We start from the raw sequence: 19,172 nt of genomic DNA on the forward strand, positions 1-19,172 counted from the left end.
TGAAAATTTAATGATATATTTGCTAAGTTGGACAATGCATATGTAATAAATGACAAAACAAAATTAGTATTAAAGAAGAGTAAAGTATCGTTTTTATCCTCAATGTTTGGGGTAAGTCCCAAAGTTGTCCCTAATATTTCAATCGTCTTATTTAAGTCTCTAACGTTTCAAAACTGACTCAATGTTGTCCTGCTATTAGGAATCCGTTAACAGAATTGACGAGGGGACAAAATTGAGACGATTTTAAAACGTTAGGAAATTAAATAGGACGAAAATGTTGGGGACAAAAATGATACATAGAAATAAATTTTAATTTTATCCTTTAATAATATCAATTTTTTTACTATAGATGGTATTCAATTATTTTTTAATCATATCTAAATAAATTACACTTAATCATATTACTTTCATTTTAAATAAATTAATTTTTTATAATTTTACTCTTAAAGATTTTTAGTTATCATGAAATGTTTGTAGAATGACTAGTATATAAACTTGCAGAAAAGAAAAAATTAATATATATACAATAAAATATAAATTATACCTTGGTGGATTTTCTGGTGTAGAAAGGAAGTTATGTTTTACACATATAGAAATGTGGTGGCAGGATAATTCAGTGACAATTGTCCACTTCATGAGACCAATTTTGAGAAAGCTGGTGGCAATGTGCAGAGAAGATTGTGAATCTGTGAATGTTGAGATATGTGAGTTTAGAAGACTATGGGATGAAGTATATTAATTAAGTTGTATTACGAGATCCATTATGATAGCTAATAATGGGCCTATCTGAAGTGGGTTTTTTTGTTGTAAAGTATTTGTAAATGGAGTAGAAAAAATGGCTTTGTTGGTGGCTTCAGGTTGCTTCGCTAGAAATAGAAAGAGGGTTACCTAGAGGATGAACTTAACGGAGGAAAAATAAAAACCCTAGATAGAAAGAAGAACTTGCTCCTCCTCTGACGGTGCCAGAGCGAGGCTGAGTTTCCCTGGGTGGTGGCTCCACGTGTGTTGGCGGAGATTGGTCGGCTTCACTAGAGAGTGCGCTGTGCTGCGGGTGGGACAGTGTCGATGCGCAAAAAATAGAGCACCAAAGTTGGGCGAGACTGCCATCGACCGTGATCTGCCGGTGGAGGTATGCATTGTATATTTTCGTTGCACAAAGTCCAGATAAAACTATTATGGCATAAGTTTTTTTCGTCTCTGAAATGTGGGTATGCTCATGTTTGGGTGAAGATGTGATGTGCTTCCTAAGAAAAGGTTAAAGTTTTGATTCTACCTTTGTAGGACCGTGTTCATAATTTCTTATCCCAACAAATTTGTGCCTAAAGTTTGCAATTGTAATAACAGAAGTTAGTTTAAACAATATTCCATTTCAATTTTCAATGGTAACTTAATTTAAACAGTTCGCACAATTTTAGCAAGCAATGGTGTTATTAATTGCTAATTTGCAATGTTAATATGCCAAAGTTGTTTGATTACATGTATAGTCTCCCTACTAAATACTTTAAAACAGATTTTGAGAATGAGTTTATCTGCATTTGCAAAATATTTTTATGGAAGTTGTTCATCTGTAAGATGATCGTGCTGGACATGTAGTTGATTAAGAACCCCAAATCCGAAAGAGAAAGGGCAAAATTTTAATTGCTACAACCAATATGGTTCCCTTTTGCTTATTTTTTGTTACAGATTGAACACTATCTATATATTTGATCTTTAACTTTCTATTATCTTGTAGATGTGCAAGAAAATTGATAAGGTTGGTTAATTTTCTGTGTAGCCCATATCGCTGTTTTCTTCTTCACGCCACCTTCTTGGGTCATCCTTGACTGCTTCTATCATAGAATCTGCCATATCTGCATTTCTCAGAGCCATACATGTTGCAACCTTAATTTCTGTAATTGCTTTCAGGTTAGCTTCTATTTTCTTGTTCACCTCTATTTTCGTTTCTTTGACTGCTTCCACCTGAGCGTGGGCAGCAGCTTGTGTATCCTAAAAGCATGTTGAACAAGTAGTTCTATAATCACATTCAAGGCAACTGTAGTCAGTGTAACAAATATGTTAATTCTTTTCACAACCAAATGGTAAAATAATTGCTTTTAAAGGAAAAAGGGGAAAAAAAAGATAACATCTGACATTGCCAGAAAAAATAATAATATGTATTTGTCAAGAGTTTTTTTTTTTTTGTATTTCCTTATTTTGCTAAAATGTCTTATCCTATTTTTTTTGTATTTCCGTATCATCCGCTTGGTCTTGGCGAAGACGTGATAGGAACGACAGAAAGCGGGAATGTTAGGCCGGAACATCTACTGGATCTTGCCGACGTAACTAGGGAGGTAATCACGACTTCCAAATTGTACTATCGTGTGTTCGGCATGTTTTGTCAGTCATTAATTAGGGTGTGGTGCAAAAATTGGATTAATTTAGTTTTGTCTCTGTGCAGGTCATGGAATTGCTCCGCAACCTCAGCTAGCATTTTGTCGAGTATGTTTTTGAAAATGTGTTGCTTGGGAAATAGTATATAGTCAATTTGCATGAATATCGTATCTGTAAGGGAAAGTCAGATGTTTTGAGATGATACTTTGCATGTATCTGTACCTGGATGATAAGGGGATTAACTGTTTATTGTTGTGAATTAGTGTTATGCTGTACTATTTTTTAATTCAATCAGGTTGAATAGTTCCTTCTTGATATGAAGTAGGAGTGTGTTTTTTACATAGGATGGACTGAGAATCAACGGCCTTGAGGTCCATTAACTCTATGGATGAGATGTTATTGGATTGAGGACCAAAAATGTCACTGTAGTTGATGAAACATAGCAACAAGGGACATGAATTTCTTGTGCTAACAAATTATAGGTCGTATGACTTTCATCCCAACCGCATCATCATCCTATTAACACTAGAATGTTGTGAGCATGAGTAAATTAGTTAACCTAACGTGCATGCATATAGACTGTAGAATATAAGAATGGTCTAATTATCATTCGTACGGCATGGTTAACTACGTTGGCAACCCTCTCATTAGTTAGTCTTTTTTATTTAGATACTAAAAAGTGGAATGTCTCAATGAAATTATTGTAAATCAATGTGCTAGGTGTTGGAAAATGACCTGGGAATATACCTGTTTAATTTAAGTGTTGAGTAATTATTGTCTCTCATTACGTTCCTTCTAGCCACATCATACCGTGACTTGGTTTGATTCAGAATTTTTTTTTCTCGGCATAATGCTCTTGTTAAATTTCTTCTAGCAACTTTTTCAATAATGACGTTACATAACCAAACAGCATGTGTTGGGAGATAGGTAGAGCAATAGGTAGAGCGATACGAGGAAAGTGAGAGAGACACGAGCAGAGATGGGAGAGAGGGGGAGTCAAGAAGACTACGAGAGATATAACATAGAGAGCCAGCAGCAACAAGAGGGATATATATATATATATATATATAGAAAGAGAGAGAAGAGAGAGAGAAGAGAGAATGAGACCATTTCTAGTACGGAACTCATCTCAATCCCTATTTATGGCCCACCTGTCATAAAAAGTAACTCGACATCAGTTTTTGCGTCATGAATAGTAAATAAGAACTCAAAGCAAAATTAGGAGGAACTAACTTTAGTCTATGCTATGGTCCCACTACATTAAGTACTTAAAATAATTGAGATTATTTTAGTTATTATTTCTTTTACAACAATATTATTTAAATTTATGAATTCAAAAAAATTTATTATTAAAAAATATTAATATTAAAAAAGTTATAATATAGTTAACATTTTTAAATTTGTAACGACTAATTTTATAATGTGGTTAGCATTTTTAAATTTTGTAATAAATAACCTAACCAAAAGTTATTTTTAAATGTGTAAAAATTAAATTTATTTTTTTACCTAAACAAATTTAACTAATTATAATTTAAATAATTAATATAAATTATTAATTAACTACAAATATAATTATTTATTATGAAGGGAAGAAAGATATACATAATAAAAATTATTAATTAACTACAAATATAAATTATCATAATTATTAACTACAAATATAAATTATTATTTAACTACAAATATAATTATCATAACAATATACATAATATTTTTTGGACATAAAACAAGCTCATGTTAGGCATCTCCATTGAAATTCATTTAGAGTGAATAGTTTATGGCCCAAAATAATGTCAACATTAAACAATAAATCCACTACACACAATTTTTTTTCCAAACCCATATTGAGACCCCTTACAAAAAAACCCTTAATTAATCATACTATCATTAATTATCACCGCAACGAAAATTTCATGGGACATGCTTTCTGCCCAACCTGCAATACAGTGCAGAATTTGTCTTTTAATGGACACTTATCCTCATCTCACATTGCCAGCAGCTTTTTACATGTGTAGAAACAACAACCCTTTCTACACCAGAAAATTCATCTTATAACTTTTTATCAAAATTCTTTAAAAATTATAAAAAATGAATTTATTTAAAATAAAAATAATGTGATTAAGTGTAATTTCTTTATCCTCTTTCTTGCATTAATTTATTTATGATATATATAAAAAATATGTTTTTTCATTAATGCAATTTGAAGAAAAATAATTTATCATCCACAGTATTTTCAATGACATATTGTGTAACACCCTACTACACAGTGTTTTACGCTTAAATCGTAGAACAGAGGTAGTGTGGTATTACAAACCTCTAAACAATAAAAATATACATATAATACTGAAAGAAATAACATACTAGGAGCCTTGAAACAAATGGGTAAACAAAAGTCACAAAATGAAAAGTGCAACGCTCAAGGAATAGGATTACTTACGTGCTAAGAAACTGACGTGGCGGAAATTGGCGAGTTAAGAAATTATTAACAGAAATACGTTGCAAGTACAGTCCTTAACCAGCCGAAGATCTGCTTATCAATTTATAAGGGTTATCACAATATTGAAATTAAAATACTAGGAATATGAATCCTAGGTCATCTCCCAACGAGTTACAGAGAGATGTGCTATTTTATCAATCAGATGTTTTCAAAAATGGTTGAGTTAATAAATAGGAAATTAATTTAGAGAATTTAATTAATTTTAGATAAAATCCTTGACTGGGAGTAGATTAGTTGGAAGCCCTATTCTTGTTGAAGTACTCTCAAGATTAATTAATAATTGGAAGTTGCTCTGCTTAATTATCCCTTACTGGGTAAAGGAAAGTCAAGCAAGTTGGAAAGCTGTTTCCAGTCACAAGTTTTAATTCTCTCCCTTGGGAGGGGCTAGTGTCAATGATTAGAGGTTGATCCAACAATAAACCCAATTATAATTTCTCTCTTGAGTAATTCAACTCAAGGTTTCCTTTCAATCATCTCCCAATTAAGTTATGGAATTACTCACTCATCATAATTATAAACTTCACAGAATCAATGGAGAAAATAAAAGAAGACATAATAAATAATAATGAAAGGGATTAATTAAAAATAAAAATAGTCTATATTAATAACTTGTGAAAATAATCCAATGTCAACTCTAGGGGATTAAGAATATGGAAGAATAAATGAAAAGTAAATAACAGAATATAATGAATGTTCAAGTGAGTAAACCTAGGGGAGGAGTAAATTCAGATCTAAAAACTAAAAATTATGCGGAATGAATGTTGTTCTCTGTCTCTGCATGTTCCCTGGCTCTAATCTGTGTTTCTGGGCCGAAAACTGGGTTGAAATCCGGCCCAGAAACTCTGCCAGTGACTTCTGAAATTCTGCAGATCGCGCACGTCACGGGGCCGCATCGTCCACACGTTTGCGTCACTCGGCGTTTCTCGTACCACGCGTGCGCGTCGTCTACGCATTCGCGTCGTTCATGCAGCTTCCAATCCGTGCGGTTGCGTCAGTCACGCGAGTGCGTCACTGTTATTTCTTCCATTTTGCGCGGTCGCATCAGCCATGCGACCGCGTGACTTCTCGCTGGTTATCTCCTCAATTCTTTGTGTTCCTTCCATTTTTGCATGCTTCCTTTCCATCCTTTAAGCCATTCCTGCCCTGTAATTCCTGAAATCACTTAACACACATATCAAGGCATCTAATGGTAATAAGAGAGGATTAAATAAAAGAAAATAAAGCCAAAAAAGCATGTTTTTTTTAGGAAGGAGTTGTAGTTACATGCAAATCATATGAATAAATGGGCAAATACTTGATAAAACCACACAATTAAACACAATATGAATCATAAAATAGTGGTTTATCAATCTCCCCACACTTAAACATTAGCATGTCCTCATGCTAAGTTGAAGGAGATAAACATGAATAAACAGGAACATGCAAGACTCATGCAATGTAATGCAACCTATATGCATATGAATGCAACTATATGAGTTGGTCTACATGATTAAAAATAGATAAGCTCTCTAAGACAAAATATGGGGCAGATTTCACTAATTTAGAGCATATTGTAAAAGCAGATAAATTTGTAAGAAGATAGCTTGTGAAAGCAGGGAATACAGGACTGAGCATTGAACCCTTACTGTTGGTGCATGTGCACTTTAATCATCTCTAGCATATGGGGTAATCACTCTATCCTTCTCTAATCATGCTTTCAAAAAAAATTTGTTTTTCACCTAATCAATCAACAATTTTAAAATGCCAATGCAAACATCATGAGGTCTTTTCATGGTTGTAATGGGGCTAAAGTAAAGGTGAGGATACACATATGGCTAAGTGAGCTTATATATTGAATCTTTAATTAACCCAAGCTCCTACCTAACATACATATACTCTATATAATTTCAACATTCATCTTAGCTACCCAGAATTTCCTTTTCACATTCCATATTCATGTATCAACCTTTATTTTAATTTTATCATGTGTGCATTGATTATTAAATTCTGATTTATCATTGGGGTGATTTTGTCCCCTTATTCACTAAAACAAAGAAAATATATTATTCTTATTATTATTTTTAATTTTTTTGTATAGCTTACCAATGCACATAGATTTGTAATTTCCTTTTATGGTTCCACATGAATAGGTACCCAAATTCCCTTCATTCTATTATAATATATTTTCTATTACCTTTTATTCCCACAATTTTCCCATACTCAATTAACACACAAATTCTATCTTAAGCTAACCAAAGATTTAATTGGGATTTTCAATTGTTTTCCGCTTAAGGCTAGTAATGTGGTACAATATGGAACGAATGGGATTAAAAATAGCTCAAAGTGGTTAACAAAGGTAGTTAAAAAGGGTTGGCTTATTTGGGATATATGATTTAAACAAGCAATGGCCTCAATCATATGCATGCACATAACACATTAATTTTGGACATATAGGATAAAACAAAATTCAGATTACAATCACAGAGAAGTAAATTGATAAACCACTATTTTATGGTTTACAATGTGCTTAATTGTGTGGCTTTATCATGGTCTTTACCCACTTATTCATATAATTAGCATGCATTTATATTTCTTTCCTAAAATTATTACATGATTGAAAACATGCTTCTTTGGTCTTAATTTAGCTAATCTTAATCCTCTCTTATTACCATTCGATGCCTTGATCTGTGTGTTAAGTGTTTCAGGCTTTATAGGGCATGAATGAGTGAGAGATTGGGAAGGAAGCTTGCAAAAATGGAAGGAACATAAGAAATTGAGGAGATGATCAGTGAGAAGTGACGCGTACGCGTCAGCGACGTGACCGCGCGGAAGAAAGGAATTCGCAGTGACGCGGTCGCATGGCTCACGCGACCGCACGGATTGGAAAAGCACAAGTGACGCGGAAGCATGGACGATGCGAACGTGTGGCAGGGAAAAACGCGAATGACGCGTGATGTGTGGAAAACGATCCAACACAAAACTCACCGGCAAGTGTACCGGGTCGCATCAAGTAATAAAACTCACGGGAGTGAGGTCGATCCCACAGGGATTGAAGGATTGAGCAATTTTAGTTCGGTGGTTGATTTAGTCAAGCGAATCAAGTATTGGTTGAGTGATTTTGTATCCAATAGTAAGTAAATAGTAGGAAATGTAAAGGGAGAGGGATGAATTGCAGAAATTAAAAAGAACTGAAAGTAAAAGAGCTGAATCTTAAAGAACAAGAAATTAAATGACTGAAACTTAAAATGCAAGAAATGTAAATTGCAGTAACTTAAAGTGCAAGAAATATAAATTGCTTGAATGGAAAAAAGGGAGTTGAGGACTGGGAATTCAGAATTTAAGCAAGGGAAATTAAATTGCAGCAATTATCAAAGCAAGAGATGATTTGGAAGTAACTAGAATTCAAACAGCAAGGGAAATTAAATTGCAATAGGGGTTCACAGAAGAACCAAAAGGAAAATGAGATCTCAGGGCTCCAGAGACTAGATAGCAAAGTCTAGATCTCAATTGCCTTCCCAGATCCAAGTTCACAAAGCAATTAACAAGAAATTAAAGAAGAAGCAGCAAAGAAAATGTAATTGAACTCAATTGTGCAGCAAGGAGATTAAAGAGATCTTGAATGGAGATTGAGACAGAAATTCCTCAATTCTTCACACCCAAGACTCAAACAAGAAAAGTAAAAAGTGCTCAAGCAAGAACGAGGAAGAAGAGAGATCAATTCTCCTCCCCAATTCTCTCAAATCTCAGTTCCTAGCTCTCAATGAAGTCTCAAAATTAAAAATCAAAAGAAGGTTCAAAAGTCAAAAAGTAAAAAGGGCCGTCCTAATTACATCAAACTATCTCCTATTTATACACTTTCTATTCTTGGATTTTGGAATTTGGATGGGCTTTTGATTTGGTGAAGAAATGAATTAAATTGGATTTTTAATCCAATTTTTAGCCCATGAGAAAGTGGCTTCCAGGAGGCTGCCCTGCCCTTGTGGAGGGCAGAGCAGGAAATGGTGCGTGCGGCTCATTGCGTGCGTGCTTGGTGTGTGTGATGCTGCAGGATGCTGCCCTGCCCTTGTGGTGCGCCAGAGTTTTCATGGTGCGCCAGATGCTGCCCGTGCGTGCTGCTGCTGGCCGAGACTCCCCTTGGTGCGCCCAATCTTGTGCGCTGGCCATGCACCACAAAAATGCTGCCCTGCCCTTGTGGAGGGCAGGGCAATGTTGCCAATGGTGAGGTTCCAAGTTCGAAACTTGGTGGAGGCACACGCTGCTTCTTTTTCTTTGGTTTTCTTGGCACCAACGTAATGCTTAGTTCCTTGCTTCCTCATGGTGCCGTGTTCGATCCTGGGAGAATGAAAGCAAGCCAATTTTTGCTTGATTTTATTGTGCTTGAGCGCTACTCCTTTCCTCTTTGTCCTTGGGTTCGAAACCCATAGGAAGCATTATGAAGCAATTTCTTTTGAATTGTTCTTGGGTGAAGCCCGATATTGCTCTTGAGGAGGGCAGGGCAGAGTTTTTGCTCCCTTTGGTCCTTGGCATCAAATTGTGCTCTGCCCTTGTTGTGGGCAGGGCAGTGTTGCTTTTCAAAGTTTGGCTCATTATGTTGCTCTCCTGGAGGGTAGTGTGCCCTTGTGGAGGGCAATGTTTGCTTCCTCCTTCTATGCGCCACATTCTTTTTTCCTTGGGCCACGCTTTCTTAAGCCACGTTTTTCTTCTTTTCTTCCTTTCTTCACCTACAAGAAACCAAAACAACCACTCAAAGTATCTCTAAATTCATAAGGTTTATAATTCATTAAAAATCAATTAATTCTTGCTCTAACCTCATGATTTAGCATCAATTTAATGGTGGTTGTTTGATTTAAAGAAGTTATGCATTTTCATTCCAAATTACTTACTTAGGATGCAAGAAAGTGCATAAAGACTAGTAAAACAAGTGAAATTAGCTTAAAAAAATGGGTATATGATGACCTGTCATCACAACACCAAACTTAATTCTTGCTTGTCCCCAAGCAAGCATCAAAACTAAGAGAAAATGAAATGAACAAGAAGAGCAATTATATCCTTATTAGGCATATAGCAGAACTTGATTTATGGAGTTTTTATGCAGACAATGACAACTCAGTTATTTGTTTGCTGTTACATAATATACACTTTTCCTCAAAGGCTTACTAAACTTGCTGTTATAAGGTTTACTCTTTACTTGCTCCCTTGCTAACTTTTCTTTTCTCATTTTGCTTAACAAGCTTATTATTCTTTGAAGGCTTGGTGTCAAATGTTGCAGTAGTAGCCTTTGGCTTTATTTTTACTCAACATCTTTCCACCACAGACACATGGCTCACTATTTCCTCCTAGGATCATTGATGCCCAGCAACTCTTTGGATAACTAAATGTTCTGTATCTAGGTTGCTCTTTATTGTGGACTTTCAATTGGCCATCCCAAATCAGTTGATCTAAGTGACCGGATTTTGAAATACGCCTCAGAATTTACTTGTCCAAGCATATCCTAGTACAAGAATACCACAGGCATGTGTCCTAGGGTCCAAGCTATTGGTGTCCAGCCTTTATTCTTTGTTTTTCTTGCCACATTGGCTTTTTCTACTTCCTTTTCTTTCTGTTTTATTTTTGTTCTCAAGGGCTTTTTCTTTACTGATAGGAACCTTTATGACAGCAAGCTAGCTCACACTTCAATGAAAATTATATTATGCAGCAATTATTTCACGAGTTATGCATTTAATCAAACACATATACCACCATTAACTTCCATTCTAACTTATGCAACATTGGATATTTACTTTCTAATTCAAACCATTCTCTTTTATTCAAGCATATGGGAAACAAAACAAAATTTAAAGCTAAGTGATGAATGACAAGCACTTATGCAAATAAGCATTCTTAACAAACAATTCCACTTGCAACTAGATAAACACTTTAGCAGGACATACAATGGTTTCCAGATTCAAAACACTTCACAGCAGCAAGGATTAAGTTTAGATACAACCTTTGAAGTTGCAGCCCTTTGATTCTTCCTTCTGTTGTGTTCTCTTTGAGTTAAGATGCATAATATCTTCAATTGTTGACTCATGTCCTGCATAATTCTCAAAAGTTGCTTGCTTCTCAAGCCCTTAAGTACATGGTTAGTATGCATAAATTGAGTGTGGCTCTTGGATTTATTTTGGTGTGGGAACACCAAACTTAATTGTTTGCCACAGCCTCTGATGCAACAAATCAACCATATGTGAAACCTTGTGTCCTTGCTAAAGGTTATGGAATTAAAGCTAAAAAGCAGTTAAATAGTTGAATAATTTGTCTGATTGCTTGGAGCTAGCATTGTGCAGGAAGTGAGAATGTTCTTTTAAATGAGATTTTGGTGGAACACCAAACTTAGAATCCTTCATTCTCCCTTAAATTGTTTTGGTGTGCAACACCAAACTTAGCTCCTTGCAATACAGACCAATTATTCAACCTTTTTATTGAAATAGCTATGAAAAGAAACTACATCAGGTTGGGTTGCCTCCCAACAAGCGCTCTTTTAATGTCACTAGCTTGACATTCCTTATTCTTGCTCAACTTCCAAAGTGTTTCAGGATCAATAGGTGTGGATTCATTGCTCTTTCCTCCTGTCACAAAAGCAGAAACACAAACAGAGCTAGAAACTAAAACAGAGCACTTTGTAACTTGAGTGCAGTTAGAGTTAGTAGAGGCAAAGTCTCGAACAGTTAGTGTGTTAGTTTAAAAATAAAGAAAAAGTGCTTGATCTAGACCTCCACTTCACTTAATCATTGTCAATCTATTTCAATCCCCGGCAACGGCGCCAAAAACTTGATGTGTGGAAAACGATCCAACACAAAACTCACCGGCAAGTGTACCGGGTCGCATCAAGTAATAAAACTCACGGGAGTGAGATCGATCCCACAGGGATTGAAGGATTGAGCAATTTTAGTTTGGTGGTTGATTTAGTCAAGCGAATCAAGTATTGGTTGAGTGATTTTGTATCCAATAGTAAGTAAATAGCAGGAAATGTAAAGGGAGAGGGATGAATTGTAGAAATTAAAAAGAACTGAAAGTAAAAGAGTTGAATCTTAAAGAACAAGAAATTAAATGACTGAAACTTAAAGTGCAAGAAATGTAAATTGCAGTAACTTAAAGTGCAAGAAATATAAATTGCTTGAATGGAAAAAAGGGAGTTGAGGACTGGGAATTTGACAAACCCCAATTTGACGGTTTATCTTGTATTGATTTTAGGGGATTTTATAATCTTTTACCCACATTTATTCAATGAAATAGCATGGTTTTGTATATTCTCCCTTAATTGTGCTTAAGAGTGAAAACATGCTTTTTAGGACTCAAAATAGATAAATTTAATTCACCTTGATTCCATTAGATGCCTTGATATGTTTGTTAAGTGATTTAAGGTTTAGGAGGCAAAGATTGGATCAAGGAAATGAAGAAAGAAGCATGAAAAGTTCGGGAACTCATGAAGAAATGAAAGAACCGGAAAGCTATCAAGCCGACCTCTTCGCACTTAAACGACCATAACTTGAGCTACAGAGGTCCAAATGATGCGGTTCCAGTTGGGTTGGAAAGCTAACATCCGGAGCTTCGCAACGATATAAGATTTGCCCTAGTTGCACTGCAGATAGGGACGCGTACGCGCACTATATGCGCACGCGTCGTTGTGCCACCTGGTTCACTTAATGCAATCCGTGGGCCAGCGAATTCTCAAGCCTTGTGGGCCCAATCCAACTCATTTCTGATGCTATTTAAGCCAAGGATTGAAGAGGGGTGAGAAATCTAGTTACCATTAGTTTAGTTTAGTAGTTAGAATTAGTTTCTAGAGAGAGAAGCTCTCACTTCTCTCTAGAATTAGGATTAGGATTAGGATTAGTTCTTAGATCTAGGTTTTAATCTTTGCTTTCTTCTACTTCTACATCTCAATTCCTTGTTGTTAGATTCATTCTTCTTCCATTCTTTTATTGTAATTTCCTTTATGTTGTTCTTATATTTTGTTGTAGATCTACTATTGTTCCTTCCATTTTCTTTCAATTCAATAAGAGGTAATTCACAATAATTGTTCTTCTTTACTTTTCTATTGTTGATCTCTTGTTTTTGTAGTTGTAGATTCCTTTAATTCTTGCATTTAATAATGTTCACTTCTATTGCAATTTATGTGTTTGTTGAAATGCCTCTTCTAGATATAGTATAGATTTTGTTCCTCTTGACTTAGGTAGAGTAATTAGTGACACTTGAGTTATCTAATTCCTTTGTTGATTGATAATTGGAGAGATTGCTAATTGGTTTGGAGTGCACTAAAGCTAGTCTTTCCTTGGGAGTTGGCTAGGACTTGTGGCTCAAGTCAATTCATCCACTTGACTTTCCTTTCTTTAGTAAGGGTTAACTAAGTGGTAGCAATGAACAATACTCATCACAATTGAGAAGGATAACTAGGATAGAACTTCTAGTTCTCATATCTTGCCAAGAGCTTTGTTAGTTGTTAGTTTATTTTCATTGCCATTTACTTTTCATGCTTCTTATCCAAAACCCCAAAACACATCACAACCAATAACAAGACACTTTATTGTAATTCCTAGGGAGAACGACCCGAGGTTTGAATACTTCGGTTTATAAAATTAGGGGTTTGTTACTTGTGACAAACAATCTTTTGTATGAAAGGATTTTTGATTGGTTTAGAAACTATACTTGCAACGAGAATTCATTTGTGAAATTCTAAACTGTGAAAAATCCAATCGTCAAAATGGCGCCGTTGCGGGGGAATTGCAATGGTGTTATGTTATTGGTTATTGTATATATGTGAATATTGTAAATAGCTTGATTTTTGCTTTATTTGCTAGTTGTAGAGTTGTTTCTCTTGTTTTCTATTAGCTTTTGATTTTTATTTCCTCTTGCTACCATGAATTCTCATTTTGGCTATGAGTGTGATTACAATTATGTTGTAGGTGATGAGGACTATAATAGAGATATGTATCAAGGATGGGACAACCAAAGGTGGGAGGAGCCATATGCATATGATCAATCCTCATGGCAACAACCCCCACCAATGCACTATGAAGAAGAGCCATTCTATGATGCATACCAATCAAATGGCTATGGTGAATCTCCTTGTGATTTTCAAGAACCACCACCATATGCCTATGATCCATATCCTCAACATGACCCTCAACCACACTCACAAGCCTATTTTCAATAAACACCTCCATATGACCATGATCCTTACCCACCATACCAACCTCCTTTTGAACCATATGAGCCATACATGGAACCACAATTCTAAGATTACTCCCAAGAACCACCTCAATACACACCACCACCTTACCAAGAAGAACCACCTTCCTATAATGAACCCTTTCTCCAAGACAATGAACCCTCTTATCCACCCCAATCTCTAATGGATGAAACCCTTGATGTTCTTCTTCAAGGGCAAGATGAAATGAAAAGGGATGTGCAACAATTTGTAGCTACCATGACCAAGGTAGTAAATCATTTAGCCTCCCAATGCTTGAATATTCAAGGAACTCCTATAGCTACATGTGAAGGATCCAAGGAAGAGCATAGCATGAAGGAGAGATTGGAGACTCCGGTGGAGAAGGAGGAAGGCTACTTTGTGTTAGAACAATTGGAGAAGCCTATGATTATTGAAGAAAAGGAAGAAGTGGTTGAAGACTTAGGAGATGCGGAACCTCCATGGGAAGCTAAAATCAAAGAAAATCCCTCCAAGAAGAGTAAATTTGATGTTGAAGAGGAATGTGCACAACCTCTAAGGCATATTTTATATGAAGACTTGGAGAGAATGAAGCAAGAATTGAGTTCCCTTGGTGATGAAGATCATGCATCCAATCTTCTTGGTGAAGAATCCTTTGACTTTGAAGAACCTTCTCCCAATGAATTTGAAAGTGATGTGAAGGTAGATTTCTCTCAACCTCCCATTTATGACTTGAGTGATGGAGAAGAGTTAGAAGAAGTTGATGAACAAAGGATTGAAAGTGAAGAAGTTTGTGAAAAGGTGGAGGCAATCAAGGAAGCAAACAAGCGAGTGGAGTTTACTAGCACATTGGAAATACCTCTCCCCAAGCCACCACCATCCACTCTCTCGTTCAAGTGGGTAAATTCCTTATACTCAAGCTTTATTATTCCCCTTGAATATGGTTTGCTTGAAACGGATGGTCAACTTAGATATATTTGTGGCTTTAAGAGTAAAAAGGAGATGGTTAGTGGTTGGAAGCATCATCCTAGGTTCATTATGGTCACATGTCCGGTCACATGTCCAAAGCTTAATTGTAAAGGTTGGTGTATAACTAGAATACATGGGCCTAGAAGGATGTTTGGTCACTTTTTTGAGAATTCACCTTGCTCACCACCCACATGGATTAATGATAATCAACTTGGAGATGGGTGTGAAGACAAAATATGGGATCCGGGAACACATGAGGATCAACATTGGGAGCCTATGGTTTGCGAAGAACTCCATCAAAGCTTGGAAATATTAATCTTGAATAATGAAGCTTATTGGAAGTCCAAGTATTGGTGGAAGTTCCAAAATGAATACAAGCACAAGCCACCTTGAGAGGAGCTCCCCATAAGTCCAACTTAAGGACAATAAACAAACGTGCTAGGTGGGAGACAACCCACCATGGTAAATCCTTTCATTTTCTTTTTTGTACATATTGGTAGAACTAGTTTAATTTCATGTTTAGATTAGTTGGTTGAGTTTAATTAGTATTTTATCATGTCAAATAAGGTTTTATGGTATTTTGGTAGATGCTTGGAGGTTTAGAATGCTTGGATTGGTGCAAAAACATAGCAAAAAATTTTTTGAAAAACAGAGCACCATCCACGCGTACGCGCACTTCACGCGTACGCGCACATCATGCATTTTGGACCATCCACGCACGCGCGCCATGCGTGCGTACGCGTGGATTGAGAAGTTCCACATTCCATACATTTTCCAGAGAGTGATGCCTACGCCACGCCAACGTTGTGCCTTTGGCACAACCCCGCTTGCGCGCATGCGCACATGACGCGTACGCGCCACTCTCGAAATAAACCATCCGCACGTGCGCGCCATGCGTGCGTACGCGTGGATGTCCTTCCTTCACCACATTTCTTTTCTTCTCCTCTTTCCATTTCTTTCCTTTTCATCTCTTCTTCCCTTCTTCTACCCCTCATCCAACACTTCCAAACACCATGGATAACCATTTATTTTAGTTGGTTAATTAGTTTAGTTTTCATTTTATTTTCTCTCTTTTCATCATAAGTGTTGGATTATTGACTTTGTTTACTATGCATTGCTTCCCCCCTTATTGCCTAAATGCTAATTTAGCATCAATGCTTTTAGATAATGCAATCAAGAATAACTAGGATAGGACTTCTAGTTCTCATATCTTGCCAAGAGCTTTATTAGTTGTTAGTTTATTTTCTTTGCCATTTATATTTCTTGTCCAAAATCTCAAAAACCCCAAATATAACTCACAACCAATAACAAGACACTTTATTGTAATTCCTAGGGAGAACGACCCGAGGTTTGAATACTTCGGTTTATAAAATTAGGGGTTTGTTACTTGTGACAAACAATCTTTTGTATGAAAGGATTTTTGATTGGTTTAGAAACTATACTTGCAACGAGAATTCATTTGTGAAATTCTAAACCGTGAAAAATCCAATCGTCAGAATTCAGAATTTAAGCAAGGGAAATTAAATTGCAGCAATTATCAAAGCAAGAGATGATTTGGAAGTAACTAGAATTCAAACAGCAAGGGAAATTAAATTGCAATAGGGGTTCACAGAAGAACCAAAAGGAAAATGAGATCTCAGGGCTCCAGAGACTAGATAGCAAAGTCTAGATCTCAATTGCCTTCCCAGATCCAAGTTCACAAAGCAATTAACAAGAAATTAAAAAAGAAGCAGCAAAGAAAATATAATTGAACTCAATTGTGCAGCAAGGAGATTAAAGAGATCTTGAATGGAGATTGAGACAGAAATTCCTCAATTCTTCACACCCAAGACTCAAACAAGAAAAGTAAAAAGTGCTCAAGCAAGAACGAGGAAGAAGAGAGATCAATTCTCCTCCCCAGTTCTCTCAAATCTCAGTTCCTAGCTCTCAATGAAGTCTCAAAATTAAAAATCAAAAGAAGGTTCAAAAGTCAAAAAGTAAAAAGGGCCGTCCTAATTACATCAAACTATCTCCTATTTATACACTTTCTATTCTTGGATTTTGGAATTTGGATGGGCTTTTGATTTGGTGAAGAAATGAATTAAATTGGATTTTTAATCCAATTTTTAGCCCATGAGAAAGTGGCTTCCAAGAGGCTGCCCTGCCCTTGTGGAGGGCAGAGCAGGAAATGGTGCGTGCGGCTCATTGCGTGCGTGCTTGGTGTGTGTGATGCTGCAGGATGCTGCCCTGCCCTTGTGGAGGGTAGGGCAGAGTTTTCATGGTGCGCCAGATGCTGCCCGTGCGCGCTGCTGCTGGCCGAGACTCCCCTTGGTGCGCCCAATCTTGTGCGCTGGCCATGCACCACAAAAATGCTACCCTGCCCTTGTGGAGGGCAGGGCAATGTTGCCAATGGTGAGGTTCCAAGTTCGAAACTTGGTGGAGGCACACGCTACTTCTTTTTCTTTAGTTTTCTTGGCACCAAAGTAATGCTTAGTTCCTTGCTTCCTCATGGTGCCGTGTTTGATCCTGGGAGAATGAAAGCAAGCCAATTTTTGCTTGATTTTATTGTGCTTGAGCGCTACTCCTTTCCTCTTTGTCCTTGGGTTTGAAACCCATAGGAAGCATTATGAAGCAATTTCTTTTGAATTATTCTTGGGTGAAGCCCGATATTGCTCTTGAGGAGGGCAGGGCAGAGTTTTTGCTCCCTTTGGTCCTTGGCATCAAATTGTGCTCTGCCCTTGTTGTGGGCAGGGCAGTGTTGCTTTTCAAAGTTTGGCTCATTATGTTGCTCTCTTGGAGGGAAGTGTGCCCTTGTGGAGGACAATGTTTGCTTCCTCCTTCTATGCGCCACATTCTTTTTTCCTTGGGCCACGCTTTCTTAAGCCACGTTTTTCTTCTTTTCTTCCTTTCTTCACCTACAAGAAACCAAAACAACCACTCAAAGTATCTCTAAATTTATAAGGTTTATAATTCATTAAAAATCAATTAATTCTTGCTCAAACCTCATGATTTAGCATCAATTTAATGGTGGTTGTTTGATTTAAAGAAGTTATGCATTTTCATTCCAAATTACTTACTTAGGATGCAAGAAAGTGCATAAAGACTAGTAAAACAAGTGAAATTAGCTTAAAAAAATGGGTATATGATGACTTGTCATCAACGCGTCCGCATGGATGACGCGATCACGTGACGTGCGCGATCTGCAGAATTACAAAAGTCGCTGGCAGAGATTTTGGGCCGCATTTTAACCCAGTTTTCGGCCCAGAAACATAGATTAAAGTCAGAGAACTTGTAGAGACTCATCATGCTCTCATAATTCATAATTTTAGTTTTAGATGTAGTTTTTAGAGAGAGAGGTTCTCTCCTCTCTTAGGATTTAGGTAGGATTTTTAGAAATTAGGATTTAATTCGACTCTTCATCAGGTTCAATATTTCCTTTACCTTATATTTATCTCTTATCTTAGATACTTTAATGCTTTTATTGGTATTTGATTTATGTTGCCCAGTTGGCTTATGAACTTTTCATGTTAGGATTATACATTATTGAGATGTTTTTAGATTTATGATTTCAATTCAGCTTTCCACCTTTTTGGTCTTGGTTAAGAAATCAGTAACTCAGGAGTTATCTTAGCTCAACATAATTGATAACTGTTATCTTTGCTAATTGAATTGAACTTCAATAATCCCAACCTTTTCCTAGGAAATAAATAGGATTCGAAGGTCAAACTAATTAGTCCCTTGACTTTCCTTTGCTTTAGCAAAGGTTAACTAAGTGGAATTAAGATTCAACTTTCATTATTATTGATAAGAATAACTAAGTCTGGACTTCCAATTTCTCATACCTTGCCAAAGGGTTTGCTTTACAGTATTTATTTATTTTAATTGCCATTTAAATTATTTGCCATATTCATTCCTCACTCTCAACCCCAAAACACACTTTTTCATAACCAATAATAAGAACATACATCCCTACAATTCCTTGAGAAGACGACCCGAGGTTTAAATACTCGGTTATCAATTTTAAAGGGGTTTGTTACTTGTGACAACCAAAATGTTTATACGAAGGGATTTTTGTTGGTTTAGAAACTATATCTACAATGCAACTATTTTTATAAAATTCTTTACTAGCAAAAATCCTAACGTCATAAACACACAAGAAAAAAATGTTTATGG

The sequence above is a fragment of the Arachis hypogaea genome, chromosome 5 (genome assembly GCF_003086295.3).
Source record: "Arachis hypogaea cultivar Tifrunner chromosome 5, arahy.Tifrunner.gnm2.J5K5, whole genome shotgun sequence".
NCBI classification, from domain to species: domain Eukaryota; kingdom Viridiplantae; phylum Streptophyta; class Magnoliopsida; order Fabales; family Fabaceae; genus Arachis; species Arachis hypogaea.